The following is a 20,865-nucleotide window of genomic DNA, read 5'->3' as shown; positions in this document are numbered from 1 at the left end:
TTACCTTTTAAAAAAAAAAATCAAACATTTTTCTGCTTTTCTATCTCTATGGCCTATTTGCCTTGATTATTCCTTATTTTTTCCAAATCTTATCACAATACTTTAGGGGGTTTTCTATCTTCTGCTCCACTCATGGAGGCAGCTGCTCAAGCAGACCATTACAAGTCTATATGGTAAGGGGTGTTTGGTAAGCAGTAAAGAGGAGTAAAAGGGTGCATTTCCGCTAATACCGTCTTGTCTGGAACAGCCCTGCCAGATCATCAAGATCTTCACACTCCAAATGCAGAGACTGGTCAGCGCATAAATATCCACGGGCTTCGACTTTGCTTTAATAGACCCTTTCACAAAATCGGTAAAAGAAGAGATCGTTTGGGAGGAGTCGAAGGAAGCACCGTGCAAGACTTGGAAATATTTTCCAAATTTGAAAAAGGAGCCAGAGGGGCGTGGCCGGAAGCGGATGGAGGTGAGAGGAATGGAGTGAGTGTGTGAACCCATCCTGCTCCATGAAGCCCTGCGGATAACCGTTCCCCCCATTACCTGCAAGTCCTGCAAAGACATCTGCAATACTGCACTGCATTGAACCACTGTCCCCTCTGCTGGACTATCCCGATCCCGGGAATACTCTGTGGGCCCCCGGATCCCTGTCTACTGAGATCACTGGGGCGGCTGCTGGAGCAGCGGACGGGGTGCTATTCGGGACGCCGCTCGGGGCGGTGTGAGGTCGGCGGGGGTCAAGGAGTGACACGAAGCGCAGCGGAGACAGTACAAGCATCGCGAGAGGGGAGAGAGAGAGCGAGAGCTCGGTCTGGCCACTAGCGCGAGTGAGGAGACGGAGCCTCAGAGAGACCGCTGCATGCAAACAACAGGTACACAATAAAGTATCTTGTCGGTACTGTGCTCTGGACTGTTAGCTGACTGTTAGCTGATCACTCATTAGCACTAACAGAGGAACCCTGAAGAAAGCCCCTGAAGCCTCCCCTTAGGTTGAACCCTGTCTAAAAGCTGGGACTAAAGTTTGAAAGCCCCCCCCTGTAGTGTGGAAGGGAGGTACTGAGCCGACCCCCCATACTGCCTCTTGGACTGTCCTGACTTCCTACTACTGGGTTAATACTAATACTAAGAACTGTGAAGTGGTGCATTAAGGGATCCTAAGTGGCCTGCAGTGCAAAAGGGGGACTGTGAGCTCTGGAGGGGCGACCAGATATGATATGATATACAAGAACATTGTATGACGTACTAATACCTTACTAAATATCTGTGGCTGAGGGGGTGAGAGGCCGGATATCAGACCAGGACTGTTACTAGGCAATTTTGTGTAAACCTGAGATTTAGTAAATAGCCAGGCTGGTGGTAAGGAGCAATTAAAATAAATATCAACAGTTGGCGGTACAAATACATAAGCATACAAGAGGTTTAAGGAGAACAAGATAGCCCAGGAGAAAATCAATATGACAGGGAGAAGAAAGGGAGATGAGCATTCCAACCAGGAAAACATGGGAACCCAATCCTTGCGGTCAGCTAAGGACAAGGAGAAGGAAAAAGGCTCGCATCTTACTGTGGCGGGGGCAACAGCAGCGGTGGTGGCAGCTTCCGCTAAACTAGAGAAACTGGTCCTGGCAGCAGAACATACCCCAAGCAAGGGAGGGCAGCAAGCTCAGACCAAATCAGTAACAGACAGGAAAAGCCAGGGTAATACGGGGCAACCCATAAGTATCCCCAGTACAAAGAACCCTACCACAAAAGGCTCAGGAACCGTTAGCAGGGAAACAGAGGCCTTGCCAGCTCCAATCTCCATGGTGGAAGGAGAACCCTCCCTAAAAGATATCTTTTTGGCAATAAGCGCATGTAACCACTCTCTGGGGACATTGGGAGAGCAAATGAAGGACATTAAAGAGGAGTTGACCCTAGTACGCCAGGATCTTAAGAGGACAACTGAAAGGGTGACAGAGGCGGAAAAGAGAATAAGTCTAATAGAGGATGATCTACCCCCTATGAAACAAGAAGCAAAGATCTGGAGGGAAAAAATCGAAAAGCTTGTAGGGAAAGTCGATGAAATAGAAAATAGACTTCGTAGGGACAATGTGAGAGTGGTGGGAATCCCTGAGGGGAGTGAAGGCCCGGACCCTATTGTATTTTTGGAGAACTGGATGTTGGGGGTATTTGGAGGCGAAACATTTACACAGCAGTTCTCTATAGAAAGGGCACATAGAGTTCCGTTTAGGCCCCCCCCCACCAGGAAACCCGCCAAGACCGATTCTAATTAAATTTTTAAACCACAAGGATAAAATAAAACTTTTACGTAAAGCTCGTGAAATGGGGAAGATCCTATATAAAGATGCAAGAATATCAATATTCCCCGATTTCTCTCCGGACCTCCAGAGACGCAGAGCTGAGTTTCTGGGGGTCAAGCGTAGCCTCCAGAAATATAACGTCTCATATGCCCTTCTTTACCCAGCTAAGTTACGGATAAATGCTTTAGGGGGTAGCCAGTTTTTCGAGTCTCCTGCTAATGCGCTAGCATGGCTGGAGGACAAGAAAGATCAATTACCTAAGAAATAGAGGGGATATACTGCGGAAAACTAATATTTATTAAATGGGCTTAATTTGAATCAACGGTATTAATATTTACATAAATGGAGTGGGGATGGTTTGGGGACACGGTAAATGGAAGTAGTTTTGAGAAGGAATGTGTTTATAGCAAGGTTTTTCTATTTTTTTTAATATAAGGGGGGAGGGAGGGGGAGGGTGTGGGGAAGGGATGGGTGGGGGGGGGTAGGTACGGAAGGGTAGATGGATATGGTTCGGCCATTAAAAAAGCCCGGAGGGGTAACCTAGAGTGGTATGGGAAGGTTGGGAGGGAGGAAGGAGGGGTAAATAAATTAGCACTCGGGAGGGAGGGGTGGGGTGGGGGAGGGGTTGGGAGGGGGGGAGGGGGTAAAGAGCACAGGAAAATTAAAATGCAATATAAGGTACCAAGTAACACATTAAGTATAAGGTATGTCATGTTGTATAAAGACACAAAGGTTATGGATAATGATATTTGTATTGAAATAGCTGATATTATAATTAAGCACCAAGGTAGATTTGACAGTGAATTATGCACTCCATACTTAATCACTGGGTGGTTTGTTTTGTTTTTTCTTTTTTTATATATTACTTTTCTCGCAGTGATAATCTTACTTGGAAATAGCTAATGGGAATTAAAATTGGCTCATGGAATGTTAGGGGATTGGGGACCCCCCCAAAAAGAGCGCAGGTATTTGATCTGTTAGACGCACTTAGAGTAGATATTGCCTGCCTGCAGGAGACACATCTGACTAGGGAGACAAAAACATCTATCAAAAACAAAAAGTTTCAGAACCAGTACCATGCGGTGCACACCTCCTACTCGAGGGGGGTGGTGGTGCTGATTAGGAGGGAGACTGTGTTTTCCTGCAGACAGAGCAAGATAGATGAAGGGGGCCGATATGTTTTTTTGTACTGTACGATAGGGAATCAGGAATGTATAATAGCAAATATTTACAACCCTCCACCTTTTAAATTAGAAGTTTTATATAGCCTGTTGGAGTTTGTGGTAGACAAACCGAGGATCCCTGTTATTGTAGCAGGGGATTTTAATGTTGTAATAAATAAAGAATTAGATAAATTCCCCCCAGGAAAAGCGGGACAGAGTCCCTGTGGGATGCGAATGAGCCAGTTTCTTGAAGAAGCTGGGCTGATGGATCTGTGGAGGGTGAGAAACCCCGGGGTACAACAGTTTTCGTGCCATTCTAGTACCCACTCCTCACTCTCAAGAATAGATTTCATTTTAGGTAATGACATGGCCGCTTTATTGGTTAGTGATATAACCTATGATCCAAGAGGAATCTCGGACCACTCACCGGTGACAGTTATGATGGATATTGGGATCAGAAAACAATGGGGTACCTGGAAACTGAACCCGGTGTGGCTCGAGATTCTTGAGGACCCGAAGGAGGTCATAAAAAAGCTGAGAGAATTTATAGACTTTAATGAGGACTCAGTAGTAAGAGGGCTAATGTGGGATGCGCTGAAAGCGTATCTGAGGGGAATACTGATCCAGCAGATTTCAAGAGTAAAAAGAGCATCAAAGGTTGAGGAAGAGAACGCTAGAGAGGAGGTCCTAGTAGCAGAAAGGGAGCTTGTGGAAAACCCATCCCCGAATAATTATCAAAGGTGGGAAAATAAGCAATCAATATATAAAGCGGTAATGTCTAGGAAATCTGAAAACAAAAGAGCATTCCAAAAACAAATAATGTTTGGAGAAGGGGAAAGAATAGGGAAGATATTAGCGCATATTGCTAAAGTAGATGCTCCCCCCCCAATAATTCCCGCCATTAGCACCAGGGAAGGTGAGACTACATATCAACCAGATAAAATTAATGAAACATTCAGGAAGTATTATGAAGAACTATATAAATCCCAGGGGCCGGTGGCAGGAGAGAGAATGGAAAGTTTCTTTAGGAAAATGGAATTGCCCTCCCTTACAGAGCTGGAGATCGAGATTTTGGAGGCGCCAATCTCATTAGAAGAGGTTAAAATCGCTGCAAAACAACTGACCAATCAGAAATCTCCGGGTCCTGATGGTCTCCCGGCAGAAATCTATAAAAAATATGGGGAGACACTGCTACCGGAACTTCTCAAGGTGTTTGAGTGGGCATATCAGGAAGGGAGGCTACCTGAATCAATGACGGAGGCCACAATTATAATGTTACCTAAAGAGGGGAAAGATCCCTTGGAACCTGGATCGTATAGACCTATCTCCTTATTATGTTCAGATGCAAAAATCCTGGCAAAAATTCTGGCCACCAGGCTTCAAAAAATAATCCATAGCCTAGTCCATCCGGATCAAACAGGTTTTATTCCCCAAAGGTCAACAAGCGAAAATATAAGGAGGTTTTTTTTGAATCTGCAGATCCCAACAGAAAACATGGGTACTAGAGCGGTCATGATGCTGGATGTAGGGAAGGCTTTTGATAGTCTAGAATGGGGATTCATCTGGCAGGTTCTGAAGGTATATGGCTTTGGCCCCTCATTTAGGAGATGGGTGAAAATTCTATATAGACATCCCATAGCAAGGGTCCGAACTAACAATGTACTTTCTAGCAAATTTCAGTTGGAGAGAGGCACAAGGCAGGGGTGTCCCCTATCACCCCTGATCTTTGCATTAGCTATGGAACCGGTGGCCGCTGCGGTAAGACAAAATAGGATGGTGGAGGGATTTTGGAGAAGGACCAGGGAGGAGAAGATCGCGTTATACGCGGACAATGTCCTTATTTTCCTGGGGAATACGGAAGGGTCATTAAGACAGGTGATGAGAGTCTTTGCAGACTTTGGGGAGGTCTCTGGTCTCACTATAAATTGGGAGAAGTCTGTTTTGCTACCAATAGACCCCATCAAACAAGGTACCTTTCTGGAAGAAACCCCATTAAAAATAGTGGAGAAAACCAAATACCTGGGGATCCAGGTAACAAGGGATCTAGACCACTTCTTAAACAATAACATGGCCCCACTACTGGAGAAATTTAAAAAAAAGGTTGATATATGGAAAGGACTCCCTTTGTCGGTAGCTGGAAGATGCAACTTGGTTAAAATGCTGTGGATGTCCCAATTATTGTATGTCTTACATAATTCACCAGTTTGGATATATGGTAAATGGTTCAAAAAAATAGATATGTTGTTTAGAGGGCTTGTGTGGAGGGGAGGACACCCGAGGATAAGTTTGCAGACCTTACAGCTTGCAATGGGTGAGGGGGGCATGGCGGTCCCGCATCCACGTTGCTACTTTCTAGCAGCCCAGTTGCAACATCTGAGAACAGGCAGTGGACCTATGGGTAATAATAACCTTGGCATAATGACTACAGGTGCACCCCACAGAAGGGCGCTGGAGGTGTTGGAGGCAAACTCGTTTATACATAGAACCCCCACAGTTAAACTAATGCTAAAAACCTGGAATAGTATTAAAAGTCTGAAAGATATGGAGGGAATATTAGGAGATATGCCTCTTTGGGATAACAAACATCTTCAAGAACTAACAAAAATAGGGAAAATTAAAACATGGGAGGTAAGGGGGATAACTAAATTAAAGCAATTATATAATGGTAGTGTGCTGAAATCTTTTGCCTCCCTAATAGAGGAATTTGGTGTCCCGAAGCAGTCATATTTTAGTTATATTCAAATTAGGCATGCACTACAGGCCCAGTTCGGGGATCAAGGTCCGTGCTGGAGCCAATCACCCATCCCTCAGATGATAGCGAGTTTTGAGGGATCAAGAGGACTAATAGCTGAATTCTATCAACATATCTTCAGAAATAGTAGGGAAGGGCCAAATAAACTTAGATGTAGAGAGAAGTGGGAAAGAGACCTGGGGATAATATCGGATGCCCAGTGGAGAGAGGTGCTGAAGGGGGGTCATCAGGTCTCAGTCTCGCCAGTTCAGAAATTTTCGCATCTAATGTTACTGCATAGGGCATACTATACCCCCCAAAAACTGTTTAAATGGGGGAGAAGAGTAGATCCTAAGTGTCCTAGGTGCCAAATGAATGGAGACTTGTTACATATGTTATGGAAATGTCCTAAACTATTTCGCTACTGGACAGAAGTGATTGAGGATATAAATAGGCTTTTTAATGTGAGTCTTAAACTTGATCCAAAGCTATGTATTCTAGGGGTGGGGGGGAATTTGGGTAATGGGAGAGATGAAATAAAAGCAGTGCGGAGATGCCTATACCAGGCAAGAAAGGGAATAACCAAGAGATGGCAAGCTGAGAAACCCCCATCGGTAGTTGATTGGCGTAGAGAAGTGTCGGAAACAATAGGGAAAGAAAGGACAGTGTTTGTAAGGGCAGGAAACCTAAGAGAATTTAAAAAAATCTGGAATCCCTGGCTGATGAAGGTGGCCCACCCTACGGAGTAAACAGAGTAAGAAGAAGATAGGGAGGATGTTGTTCTTAAGATAGGAATAGTAGTAATATGTTTTGTTGTTATACACAAGGAAAAGAGCTTGGTACAAGGTATATATAATGGTGCAATGGGGGGGGGGGGAGTAAAAATGTACCCTCTATGATGTGAATGTTTACACCGCATCGGGTATTAAGCGGTTTTTTTTCTACTACTTAAAAATTTGTATATTGAGTAATGTGTTGTACTGTGTTTAAACATGAATAAAAATTATCAAACTAAAAAAAAGAAAAAGGAGCCAGAGACTTTTCCATTTATAAAAGAGCTGGAGGACCTAATAAAAGACGAATTGCAGAGGCCGGAAAAGACAGCTAGCTTAAACAGCAGACTAGCAAAATTATACCCACTAAAAGAACCAAATGTTAACCCTCTTATTTCAGTACCAGTAGTGGACGCATCCCTAATGTGCCTCGACAGACACGTGTCATTACCTATTGAAGACGCAGTAACCTTTATGCCGCGTACACACGGTCGGACTTTCCGTCGGACCAGAGTGTGCCGGACAATCCGCCCGTGTGTAGGCGCCAGCGGACTTTTCCGCCGGACCAAGATTTGAAACCTGTTTTAAATTTATCCGCCGGACTCAGTTTCGGGCGGAAAGTCCGCTCGTCTGTGTGCTGGTCCGACAGAAAGTCCGCTCGTGTGTATGCTGGTCCGACGGACCAGATACGACGCGAGGGCAGGGTATTGCATCTCGCACTCGCTGCAATAGGAAAAACAGATTTTCCTATTGCGGTGAGCGCGGGGCATACCAGGCCCTTAGGTCTGGTATGGATTATAAAGGGGAACCCCCTACGCCGAAAAAATGGCGTGGGGTCCCCCCTAAAATCCATACCAGACCCCAATCCGAGCACGCAGCCCGGCCAGTCAGGAAAGGGGGTGGGGACAAGCGAGCGCCCCCCCCCCCTCCTAAACCGTACCAGGCCGCATGCCCTCAACATGGGGGGATGCTTTGGGGGAGGGGGGCGCCCTGCGGGGCCCCCCACCCCAAAGCACCTTGTCCCCATGTTGATGAGGACAAGGGCCTCTTCCCGACAACCCTGGCCGTTGGTTGTCGGGGTCTGCGGGCGGGGGGCTTATCGGAATCCGGGAGCCCCCTTTAATAAGAGGGCCCCCAGATCCCGCCCCCCCACCCTATGTGAATGAGTATGGGGTACACGGTACCCCTACCCATTCACCTAGGGAAAAAGTGTCAATAATAAAACACACTACACAGGTTTTTAAAATAATTTATTAAACAGCTCCGGGGGGGGGGTCTTCCTCCGGCTTCGGGGGTCCCTCCGGTTCCTCTTCTCCCGGCGTCCGGTTGGTTCTTCTCCTGCTCTCTTCTCCCGGTGTTCCAGTTCTTCGGCCGGCTCCTCTGCTGTCTTCAGGTAGCTCTCTTGCCAGCAGAGGTCCGGGCTTCTGGGCTTCTTGGCTTCTTCCCTCTTCTCCAGATGTTGACACGACGCTCTCTCCGGCTGGACTGCTCTCTGAGGGCTCCGTTGTGACTTATATAGGCGGAGACCCCGCCCCCTAATGATGTCACAGTCCCTGGGCATGCTGGGACTGTGACGTTTTAGGGGGCGTGGTCACCGGCGATATTGACCACGCCCCCTAAAACGTCACAGTCCCAGCATGCCCAGGGACTGTGACATCATTAGGGGGCGGGGTCTCGGCCTATATAAGTCACAACAGAGCCCTCAGAGAGCAGTCCAGCCGGAGAGAGCGTCGTGTCAACATCTGGAGAAGAGAAGAGGGAAGAAGCCAAGAAGCCCAGAAGCCCGGACCTCTGCTGGCAAGAGAGCTACCTGAAGACAGCAGAGGAGCCGGCCGAAGAACTGGAACACCGGGAGAAGAGAGCGGAGAAGAACCAACCGGACGCCGGGAGAAGAGGAACCGGAGGGACCCCCGAAGCCGGAGGAAGACCCCCCCCCCGGAGCTGTTTAATAAATTATTTTAAAAAGCTGTGTAGTGTGTTTTATTATTGACACTTTTTCCCTAGGTGAATGGGTAGGGGTACCGTGTACCCCATACTCATTCACATAGGGTGGGGGGGCGGGATCTGGGGGCCCTCTTATTAAAGGGGGCTCCCGGATTCCGATAAGCCCCCCGCCCGCAGACCCCGACAACCAACGGCCAGGGTTGTCGGGAAGAGGCCCTTGTCCTCATCAACATGGGGACAAGGTGCTTTGGGGTGGGGGGCCCCGCAGGGCGCCCCCCTCCCTCAAAGCACCCCCCCATGTTGAGGGCATGCGGCCTGGTACGGTTTAGGAGGGGGGGGGGCGCTCGTCCCCACCCCCTTTCCTGACCGGCCAGCCTGCATGCTCGGATCTTTGGGGGAACCCCACGCCGTTTTTTTTGGCGTAGGGGGTTCCCCTTTATAATCTATACCAGACCTAAGGGCCTGGTATGCCCCGTGACGGGGCTCGCAAGGTGTCAATCTTGCCGATAAAAGCGGCAAGATTGATTTCCTTTTCTAGTCCCGTCGCACATGAGTCACGTTCAAAATGAACGGACTTGTCCGTGTGTGGGCAAGTCCGTTCATTCTGAAAGTCCGCCGTAACTCCGGCGAAAGTCCGTCGGAAAGACGGGCGGACTTAGCCCGCCGGAAAAGTCCGGTCGTGTGTGGGCAAGTCCGTCGTTTTAAAGTCCGGCGCACCTGGCGGACAAAGTCCGTCAAAAAGTGTGCCGGACCAAGTCCGCCGGAAAGTCCGACCGTGTGTACGTAGCATTAGAGTTGCACTAAAGGTCCTGTTCCATTAATAGAGAGATTTCTAGCCAGACTTCAAAGATCCACCTCCACAGTAATTGCAGTGATAACCTTCTGGCCGAGACGTCCATGGTTAACAACCATCCTACAGCTAAGCATAGAGGAACTATTTCCACTACCAGTAACACCAGGCCTACTCTCACAAGGCCGATTCCTACATCCGGCTCCAGAAAAACTCCATCTGACCTCCTGGAAATTGAGAGGGATAGGCTGCTAAGTCAGGGATGCTCAATCAAGGTGGTTGCTAATTTACAACAGGTTAGGAAGAATTCAACTGATAACACCTACAAGAGAGTATGGGAGAGATTCACCATATTTGCACAGCGGCAAGACTGTGACCCACTAGTACCCACAGTTTCACAAATTCTGGAATTCCTACAACCATGCCTAGATAAGGGCCTAGGCTCTAGTACACTGAAAGTTCAAGTATCTGCTCTGTTGGCAATGACGGGAATAAAATGGGCCTTAGATTTTCTCGTCACTCAGTTTCTGAAGGCATGCCTAAATATAAGATCACCAAAGAAGCCAACCTTTCCTACTTGCAATCTGGCCACAGTGTTGGAGGCACTATCAAGTCCTCCTTTCCATCCCATCGAAGCAGTCTCCCTTTGGGATTTAACACTAAAAACAACCTTCCTTATTACCATAACATCAGGCAAAAGGGTCTCAGAGGTGCAAGCTTTACGGATGAAAGAACCTAATCTGATATTCTACCCAGACAGATTAGTTCTAAGATCATCAAATCAGTTAATTCCAAAATACAGGAATATCTCCTAAACCGTGCAGGTTTTAGGAGATATCCAGTGTAGCTACAGGTAAGCCTTATTATAGGCTTGCCTGTAGTATAAAGTGGTTGTAAAGGGTTTACAACCACTATAAGTGCTCATTGTACAAGGGAAGTGGCAACATCATGGGTAGCATACTGCAGGGTCTCGGCAGAAACCATATGCAAGGCGGCTACTTGGTCATCTAAAACAACGTTCATGTCACATTACAGAGTAAATCCAGCGTAATTGACAACAGTAGAATTCGGGAAAAAAATTGTTCACGCATATTCCTCTGTATCTTGTGAATAAATGAATACCTTATAAGGACCCACCCGTATAGCGAGTTATTTCCCAGTGTGTGCTGCCATGATGCGACAGGAAAACAGCTGTCTTGCATACACATGGTCACACCAAATTCCGACTGTCAAGAACGGGGTGACGCACAACACGTACGACGGGCCAACACGTATGACGGGACAACACGTACGACGTCTCGTACTTGCTTCAGAGCATGCATCATTTTTGGTACATCGGAAGCATACAGCATACAGACGAGCGGTTTTTCCGATAGGAATTTGTTCCATCTGAATTTTCGACGTAAAAAGTCTGATGGGGCATACACACGAATATACGATGAAAAGCTCCCATCGGACGTTTCTTTCGGAAATCCCGACCGTGTGTACGGGGCATTATAGCTAACCAGTCCTATCAGGTTGTGGGGGTAGAGTCACAACCCAGTGTGTGCTGCCATTAGATGTGTCAGGAAAGGACATTTACAGAAAGGTGAGTATACAATTTTCAGTTTTTCCCTCCTCTAGGCAGAAAGCAGCAGTTAACCCTTGCAGGGCAGGTTTCCTGGATTTGGGCTTTAAACTGATTTGGTGAATGGTCCCTTTAAAACATTTATGTAAAAAAGTAAGTGGATATCCCTGGCACTTCCCAACTTTGCTCAAGTTATTTTTCTTTTCAGACTGCGCCCCCCTGCAATTGTATCATCAATCAGCCGCGATATTTACTGACTTTTACAAATACTTATTTTTTTCCTCTAACAATTTTTCTAACAAAAGATAAGTATAACATTTCATGAATATTCACCTTGCATAGGAAACATGCTCAATTTTTTTTTTGTTTAGGATGGCCCAGCATAAAACGCATGTAATATGCCCAGTAGTGTTTGCTGTGCACCCCAAAGGACTTTCGGTAATTGTCAGTTCCACCAATTTCACACCCCCCTGAGTCACTGAATAAAGAGGCCTTTTTTTTCCCAGGCATGTTGTTCGGAAAGACTCAGGGGGAGCCAAACAATACAATGAAATCCTGCAGAAAACTCCAACAATCATACTGACATGTGTTCCTCATTTAGACATGGGAATAAATGTTATTATCTATGGCATCTGGGCTATTTTTTACAAGGTGTATTAATAAAATATGATAGGGATATAGAACAGATCTATAAATGCATTAAACAGGACATTAACCCTGTGCCTGAATAGACAGGCATGCCTGTCTGTCTGTCTATCGATCTATCTGTCTATCTATTTCTACAGACATATATATTTATCCTACATCTATGAACTTCCCCGCTCTATAATTTGTGCAGTATGAGACATACCCCAGACTGCCCTAATTCATAAATTCATACACTATGCTTCATGTTACATACTTTGGTTGCCCCACTCAAAAGATGTGCTGTACATGACATCCCTCAGATTGCCCTAATTCATACGCTATGTTCATGTTACATACTATGACTGCCCATGTGCTGTACATGACATACAGTATCTCACAAAAGTGAGTACACCCCTCACATTTTTGTAAATATTTTATTCTATCTTTTCATGTGACAACACTGAAGAAATGACACTTTGCTACAATGTAAAGTAGTGAGTGTACAGCTTGTATAACAGTATAAATTTGCTGTCCCCTCAAAATAACTCAACACACAGCCATTAATGTCTAAACCTCTGGCAACAAAAGTGAGTACACCCCTAAGTGGAAATGTCCAAATTGGGCCCAATTAGCCATTTTCCCTCCCCGGTGTCTTGTGACTCGTTGGTGTTACAAGGTCTCAGGTGTGAATGGGGAGCAGGTGTGTTATTTGGTTTTTTTGCTCTCTCTCTGTCATCCTGGTCACTGGAAGTTCAACATGGCACCTCATGGCAAAGAACTCTCTGAGGATATGAAAAAAGAATTGTTGCTTTACATAAAGATGGCCTAGGCTATAAGAAGATTGCCAAGACCCTAAAACTGAGCTGAGTGATGGTGGTCAAGACCATACAGCGGTTTAACAGGACAGGTTCCACTCAGAACAGGCCTTGCCATGGTTGACCAAAGAAGTTGAATGCACATGCTCAGCGTCATATCCAGAGGTTGTCTTTGGGAAATAGACGTATGAGTGCTGCCAGCATTGCTGCAGAGGTTGAAGGGGTGGGGGATCAGCCTGTCAGATCATACGCTGTACACTGCATCAAATTGGTCTGCATGGATGTCGTCCCAGAAGGAAGCCTCTTCTAAAGATGATGCACAAGAAAGCCTGCAAACATTTTGCTGAAGAAAAGCAGACTAAGGACATGGATTACTTGAACCATGTACTGTGGTCTGATAAGAGAGACCAAGATAAACCTGTTTGGTTCAGATGGTGTCAAGCGTGTGTGGCAGCAACCAGGTGAGGAGTACAAAGACAAGTGTGTCTTGCCCACAGTCAAGCATGGTGGTGGGAGTGTCATGGTCTGGGGCTGCATGAGTGCTGCCCACACTGGGGAGCTACAGTTCATTGAGGGAACCATGAATGCCAATATGCACAGGTTTCCCTGATGAAGTCACGTGACGTGACGTAACGTTTAGGGCATGGCCAGAAGTACAGAGCGGACCGACAGTGATGTAAAAGGCGTCTGGAATGCCGTTGTTGCACTTTACATGTGCTTTTAAAAAAAATTCTATGCACGATTCCATTTGGCTTTTTAATAAATCTTTGGTTGTTTAAACATTTTTACACTATAGGAGGCATTTATTTTATTCTCACATGACAGCTGGAACTTTGAGTGACCTGATAATCGTCACTCTGGAATTGGAACCCCGCCACCACCATAAATACTTATAAGGCTGATTCAACATTACACAGAGGTGAGAGAACTGTGAGCACTAAGCAATTGTGTGAAGTCACGGAAACATTGTTTGCAGGAAAATTGAATTGAAAGGACTGTCTTACCGACACTTGGAAGAACTTTTTGGACTATAGATTACCGTATTTATCGGCGTATAACACGCACCCCAAGTTTAGGAGGGAATTTTAAGGAAAAAAACTTTTAGGAGGGAAGTTTAAGGAAAAAAACTTACATTAAAATGCCCATCAGTGCAGCCTTATCGTGTCCATCTGCAGCCTTTTCATTGTCAGTTGAGCCTTGCCCCAGTGTCCATTGCAGCCTTGTCAGTGCAGCTTTGCCCCAGTGCAGCCTTGTCAGTGCAGCTTTGCCCCAGTGCAGCCTTGTCAGTGCAGCTTTGCCCCAGTGCAGCTTTGTCAGTGCAGCCTTGTCAGTGCAGCTTTGCCCCAGTGCAGCTTTGTCAGTGCAGCTTTGTCAGTGCACCTTTGTCAGTGCAGGTTTGCCCCAGTGCAGCTTTGTCAGTGCAGGTTTGCCCCAGTGCAGCTTTGTCAGTGTAGGTTTGCCCCAGTGCAGCCTTGTCAGTGCAGGTTTGTGCACTCGCCGCCGACATACACAGCCGTGTGTAGATTCAAATATGGCGCCGAGACTGCAGGGATTCGTCGGAGCCGAGATACACATATCCGAGTGTTCTCGGCTTTTTTCGGCGCCGCTCACAGTCACGCCCAGTCCCGCCCTATGATGGACATAACACAGGTCCAATGGCGGGACTGGGCGGGACTGTGAGCGGCGCCGAAAAAAAGCCGAGAACACTCGGGTATGTGTATCACTTTTTTGTTTTATTCACTTGGTAGCATGAGGGACCAAACTTTTTAAGCACTGTGACATACTGAAGCAGAGCATGATCCCCTCCCTTCGGTGATTGGGATACAGGGCAGTATTTCAACATGATAACGACCCCAAACACACTTCCAAGACGACCACTGCCTTGCTAAAGACAGTGCCATCTTAAGAGCATTACAGGCCCCTGGGCAATACAGTGCACTGGGGCCCTGTCTACACAATCACACATGATTGCCCATCAAATGCAGCTTTACTGTGCCCGTGAATGCAGCCTCACTGTGCCCATCAAATGTAGCCTCACTGTGCCCACCATTGCAGCCTCACTGTGCCCACGAATGCATCCTCACTGTGCCCATGAATGCAGCCTCACTGTGCCCGTGAATGCAGCTTCACTGTGCCCACCATAGCAGCTTCACTGTGCCCACCATTGCACCCTCACTGTGCCTGTGAATGCAGCCTCACTGTGCCCACCATTGCAGCCTCACTGTGCCCACCATTGCAGCCTCACTGTGCCCATGAACACAGCCTAACTGTGCCAGTGAATGCAGCTTCACTGTGCCCACCATTGCAGCTTCATTGTGCCCACCGTTGCACCCTCAATGTGCCCACCATTACAGCCTCACTGTGCCCATGAATGCAGTCTCACTGTGCCAATTATTACAGACTCCCCATCGCCTGGTAACACACACACAGCGGGCATCTCCTCCTGTGTATCACGGAGCTGGCTGGGTCTGTGTTCGGTGGCCTTGCTGTAACAAGGTCCCGCCCCCCTAGACCGGCTCCTGTGATAGGCGGAACCAGGGGCGTTGCTAGATGTGAAAAAGGCCAGGGGCTTCAGCCCGAAGTCCAAGGCCGGCGGCGGCGGCAGGGAAGGGGGGTGATAGGCTCACTTGCTGGTTGCTGCCTGTTTTACCAGTGCCCATCCATGCTGACCACTAAACTGACCTACCAGACTCCTACACTACTGATCCCCGTCACATACTGATCCCCCCTAACACCTACACTGACCCCCCTGACACCTACATTGACCCCCCTGACACCTACACTAATCCCTCTCCTGACACATACACTGATCCCCCCTGATGCATACACTGATCCCTCTCCTGACACATACACTGATCCCTCTCCTGACACATACACTGATCCCTCTTCTGACACATACACTGATCCCTCTCCTGACACGTGCACTGATCCCTCTCCTGACACGTGCACTGATCCCTCTCCTGACACGTGCACTGATCCCTATACTGACACGTGCACTGATCCCTCTCCTGACAGATACACTGATCCCTCTCCTGACAGATACACTGATCCCTCTCCTGACACATACACTGATCCCCCCTGACACATACACTGATCCCCCCTGACACATACACTGATCCCCCCTGACACATACACTGATCCCCCCTGACACCTACACTGACCCCCCTGACACCTACATTGACCCCCCCGACACATAAACTGATCCCTCTGCTGACACATACACTGATCCCTCTCCTGTCACATAAATCAAAGAAAAGCACACAGAGCACCAGCTGCAAGAAAAGAAATTAATAATGGTACACCTACGTATACTTCAATAGAGTGACTGTACCTACCTAAATTAATTGTTCAAAAAGTACACGTAACCATTGGTGAATGGGCTGGTAATATAAAAAAATTTATGCTCAAAAATTGTTTACATACAGTCACTCCTCACTATGCTTAGGTATGAGCAGGCTAGGAATTGAATAGAAGGTAGTGGCCGCAGAGCAGTTAAGTGGCAGCAAGTGAAGAGTTAACTTCTCTGCAGAGCACAGTATATGCAGCCTAGGAATGCAAACATAGATTAGACTTAAGCAGAAGCAGGAAGTAAATCAACAGGCTTCATTGTGGGATACAGCACATCATATACACACTCATACACACACACTCACATGCAGACCCATACAAATCTATACACACTCATACACACACACACACACATATGCAGACCCATACAAATCCATACACACGCATACACACATGCAGCACGGTAAACTGACCCCCTGAACTTCTGTGTAGACCCCTTGCCCCTGGCATTCTTTGCTACACATGGGGGAGGGGGCGTGGCTGAGCAGAGACTGAGGGGGCGGATTTCTTTCTTTAGTGAATGCAACCAGCAGGAGCCAGGAGGAGAGCTCAGTGAGTGAAATCACAGGGCAGCTCTAAAGGGATCTGCAATCACTTGTGCTGCCGAAGGGACGGGAGGTGTTATAGGAAGCACAGCCCGATGTGCTCTTAAATGCCTACCATGTGACCCCCCCCCCTTCTTCTCACATGTAAACTCTGCCTCCACGGAACCTGTCTAGCCTTTGTCCCAGCCCCGCTCTTACCTTACATTTGCAACTTGTAGCCAGGAGTCGGGGGGGCGGAGCTGGGAGAGAGAGACGCTCTGATCAGAGGTAGCTTCCTCTACAGTGTGTTTGGACAGAAGTTTGGAGCTGTCAAATCTAAGCACTGATGTCGGGATGGGCGGGACATCAGTGCTTAGATTTGACAGCTCCACTCTCACTGCGGCCGCAAGCCCCCAGCTTGCCAATCACCAATCACTGGATGTTTACACTCGGGGCATGAGAAATACAAGATCCGGGCTTTTTGGGGAGGGGCAGGTGGGGGCCCCCAGGCAAATGGGGCCCCCGGGCAACTGCCCAGCGTGCCCATGCGAAAAGACGGCCCTGGCTAAAGAAGCTGAGGGTAATGGTGATGGACTGGCCAAGTGGAAGAGGGCTCTAGTGGCAACCTGTGAAGCTCTGGTGAACTCCATGCCCAAAAGGGTTAAGGCAGTGCTGGAAAATAATGGTGGCTACACAAAATATTGACACTTTGGTCCCAATTTGGACATTTTCACTTAGGGTTGTACTCACTTTTGTTGCCAGCGGTTTAGACATTAATGGCTGTGTGTTGAGTTATTTTGAGGGGACAACAAATTTACACTGTTATACAAGCTGTACACTCACTACTTTATATTGTAGTAAAGTGTCATTTCTTCAGTGCTGTCACATAAAAAGATATAAAGATATAATAAAATATTTACAAAAATGTGAGGGGTGTACTCACTTTTGTGAGATACTGTACCTCTGACTGATCTAATTCATACACTATGCTTCATGTTACATGCTTTGACTGTCCAAATCAAAACATTGTGCTCTACATGACATACCTGAGGCTGCTCTGTTCTACACACTGTGCAGTGTGTGATATATTCAATACTTCCCCACTTCATACAATCTACTATGTATTTTACATAAAAATGACTCTGTGCATTGTGTTGGTATGTAACCTACTCTGGTTTGTACACTATGCCGTACATTGCTTATTCCAGGCTGCCTGTGCATACTATGCAATATGGTATATAATACACACCTACCCTTTGAATGCCATGCTCTATGTTATTCTGTATACATCTACAGTATGTTGCATAGCCCAAAAAAACTACTCTCTGTGCACTGTGTTGGCGTATAACCTACTCTGGTTTGTACACTATATGCCGTACATTACTTACTCCATGTTGCCTGTGCATACTATGTGTAGCAAAGTCTTTAGCCTCCTCCAGTCTAATGAGAACCTTCAGGGCCAAAGTTAGCTGACATTCTTCTGTATGTGGAGGGCATGCGGCCTGGTACGGTTCGGGGGGGGGGGGGGGGGCGCTCACTCATCCCCACCCCCTTTCCTGACCTGCTCGGATAAGGGTCTGGTATGGATTTTGGGGGGACCCCATGCTGTTTTTTCGGCGTGAGGTTACCCTTAAATCCATGCCAGACCGAAGGACCTGGTATGCTCTTGGAGAGGGAACCCATGCCTTTTTCTTTTTTTTTACATTGTGCGTGGAGTTCCCTCTAAAGATTCATACCAGGCAGTGCCTAGTATTGTTGGGGATCATAGTCGGATTTCTGTTCATTGAAGTCAGACTTCAAGTCGCAGGGCAAATTCAGATCCACAGTCGTACGACTGTCTTGTCAAAATCGTGGCCGCGAAATCTATCAGTGGGAGGAATAGTGCTCCATAATTGGTATCAGTGGGAGGAATAGTGCTCCATAGTTGGTGTCAGTGGGAGGAATAGTGCCCCCTCATTGGTGTCAGTACAAGCAATAGTTCCCCATCGTTGGTGTTAGTGAAAGGAATAGTGCTCCATCATTGGTATCAGTGGGAGGAATAGTGCTCCATCATTGGTTTCAGTGGGAGGAATAGTGCTCCATCATTGGTATCTGTGAAAGAAATAAAGCTCCATCGTAGGTATCAGTGCAAGGAATAGTGTCCCCTCATTGGTGTCAGTGGGAGGAATAGTGCCCCACCCATCATTGGAGCACAGGTGTGTCAGGAGGAAGCTGTCTGGAGCTGCTGCAGGTGATCCGTGTGAGAGGGGAGTGGTGAGGAAATCTCTCCCAGCTCCTTTCTGGGGAAGCCATGGAGGCCAGCAGGGCTCTCCTGCTGGAGGCTCCCAGCCATCTCCTGGGCCATCAGGTGACATGCCTGCCCCTGTGCAAACCATGGCTTGTGATCTCTCTGCCCCTGGTGAGAATGAAGGCTCAGAGGCAATTCAGGAGCGAGTGGTGGCCGGGATTAAGGTCCTGAATAGGGAGAGATACAAGCTCTATAAACTGAGAGCGGAGGTGAAGCGCTTGAGAAGACAGCGTGAGGGCTTGCATAGCCAGAGACGTGGGTCCATGGATCCGGAGATCCAACTGGCCAAGGTCCGGGTTGAACACCAGGAGACCATTGTGGCCATGATGGAAGGCAGAGATGGGCCCTTTAAGGAAAAATTCTGCAATGACCGAAGGTTTGCCAGGATGACAAAAATGGAGGTGGAGGAGGAGACCCCCAGTTCAGACCCCCTGCCCCCTCAGGGAGAGGTAAGCAGCCCCATGCCTTCCCAGGACTCAGGAGGCATGCTCAGGGTAATCCAAGCAATGGAGTCTCCTATGCGGGGTGATCAGTTGGTATTTCATGAGGAGGACATTACAGATAATGTGCCTGACAAGGTAAAGCCTGTCAAGCCTCATGTGGTGCATAAAACTGTTTTTGTGAACACTGTGACTGATACTGACAATGTGCCCAGTGACAATCAGGCTGCTAGTCCTATGTGTGGCAATGCTGTGCCTGCTGATGCTGCAGTGCAGCAAAAAATGCATTTAAAAAATGACATTCCTGCAGAGGAACTACAAGATTCAGCAGAACCAATTAACCCACCTTTAGCTGAGTCTAAAGTTGTTTGCCCCACAGCTGCTGAGGACTCTACAGCACAGCTTCAGGAGACAGCTGGTATTACATCAGAAACTGTGACTATTCCTGATGGGAATGTGAATGTTTGTGTGACTGATAAGAATCTTCCCAGCACAAGTGTGATGGACAGTCCTACCAACTCCATTCCAGCAGATAATAATAATAATTGTAATGTACAGACTAATGTTACATCAGTGTGGGGCCTTGGTCCTGATAAGCCTACATTTGCCCAGGTGGTACGCTCTGCTCCTGGTAGCTCCGCCCCCAAGAGGGTTTTCCCCCTGCGACCTACCACCTTGAGCACCCCAGGATCTGGTCTTGGGTCTCTGGTTTCTGCTGGGGGTCCGAGACGAAATGTAGTGATTCTTAAATGGGAAGGTGGTGCAATCCCTCCAGCACGGCGCGTGGTGGTGGACATGATTTTGGAGATGGGTTTTGGGGCAAACGATCTGTATGCCCTAATACATGTTGCTGGGAGCCGGGAATATACTATTAGTTTCACCAGGCCAGAGGGTCTTGACCTGTTCTGGGAGAGATATGAGGCTCGGTGCAGGTCAAGACCCGAATGGGAAGGTCTGGCCCCAGTGGCAGTTTCACAAAGGTCTACAGTGAAAAAAATCACAATTATTCTCACTAATGAGAGTGTTCCTGCTCGAGATTTAGAGGTCTGGTTAAAGAATTATGGTGAGGTATTGACTAAGCCCAGCAAAATCCTTGATGAGCGTAACATCTGGACTGGGGGTTGGTCGGTTACAGTCAGGTTGGCCAGGGATGGGAATGTTGTCCGTCACCTGCCCTCCTCAGCTTTTATAGGGAGGGATAGGATGACTATTTTCTACCCTGGTCAGCCGAAGCTGTGTCACCGCTGTGGAGAAAAGGGGCATTTGAGTTCCTCCTGTTCAGCCTTGATATGTTCAGTGTGTCGGGGTCAGGGTCATATGGCCAAGGACTGCACCAAGATGATCAGGTGCAACCTGTGCCTGCGCCTTGGCCACCCCTACAGCAGATGTCCTGAAGCCTGGCACAAAATGGAGAAGGAGGTAATTGATGACGTGTCAAGGCTGGACAGGATGGAGGGTGAGGTCCCTGGTGTACCATCCTCCTCTGCGGTGACTGACTCCCCTGGTCCTGCTCAGGATCCCTCTCCAGTTCCTGTGGCCACCCCTCCTGTATCTGTAAGTGTTCC

The 20,865-nt window shown here is 47.6% G+C and overlaps 1 protein-coding gene and 1 long non-coding RNA gene across 2 annotated transcripts in view; one reads left to right on the top strand and one right to left on the bottom strand.

Moving 5' to 3' along the window:
- Positions 1–20,865, bottom strand: part of PKHD1 (PKHD1 ciliary IPT domain containing fibrocystin/polyductin) — a 908,610-nt gene that overhangs the window by 44,080 nt on the left and 843,665 nt on the right. The window lies entirely within an intron of this gene.
- The window catches only part of LOC141139232 (uncharacterized), a 167,779-nt gene that overhangs the window by 96,212 nt on the left and 50,702 nt on the right, over positions 1–20,865 (top strand). Inside the window, exon 4 of the long non-coding RNA XR_012243737.1 lies at positions 13,527–13,620. This is a non-coding gene — a long non-coding RNA (uncharacterized lncRNA). The remainder of the gene's footprint in view (positions 1–13,526; positions 13,621–20,865) is intronic.

The sequence above is a fragment of the Aquarana catesbeiana genome, linkage group LG04 (assembly GCF_042186555.1).
Source record: "Aquarana catesbeiana isolate 2022-GZ linkage group LG04, ASM4218655v1, whole genome shotgun sequence".
In the NCBI taxonomy this organism is placed as follows: Eukaryota; Metazoa; Chordata; class Amphibia; order Anura; family Ranidae; genus Aquarana; species Aquarana catesbeiana.
The sequence above is the reverse complement of the archived record's forward strand: the minus strand, read 5'-3'. Positions and strand labels throughout refer to the sequence as shown.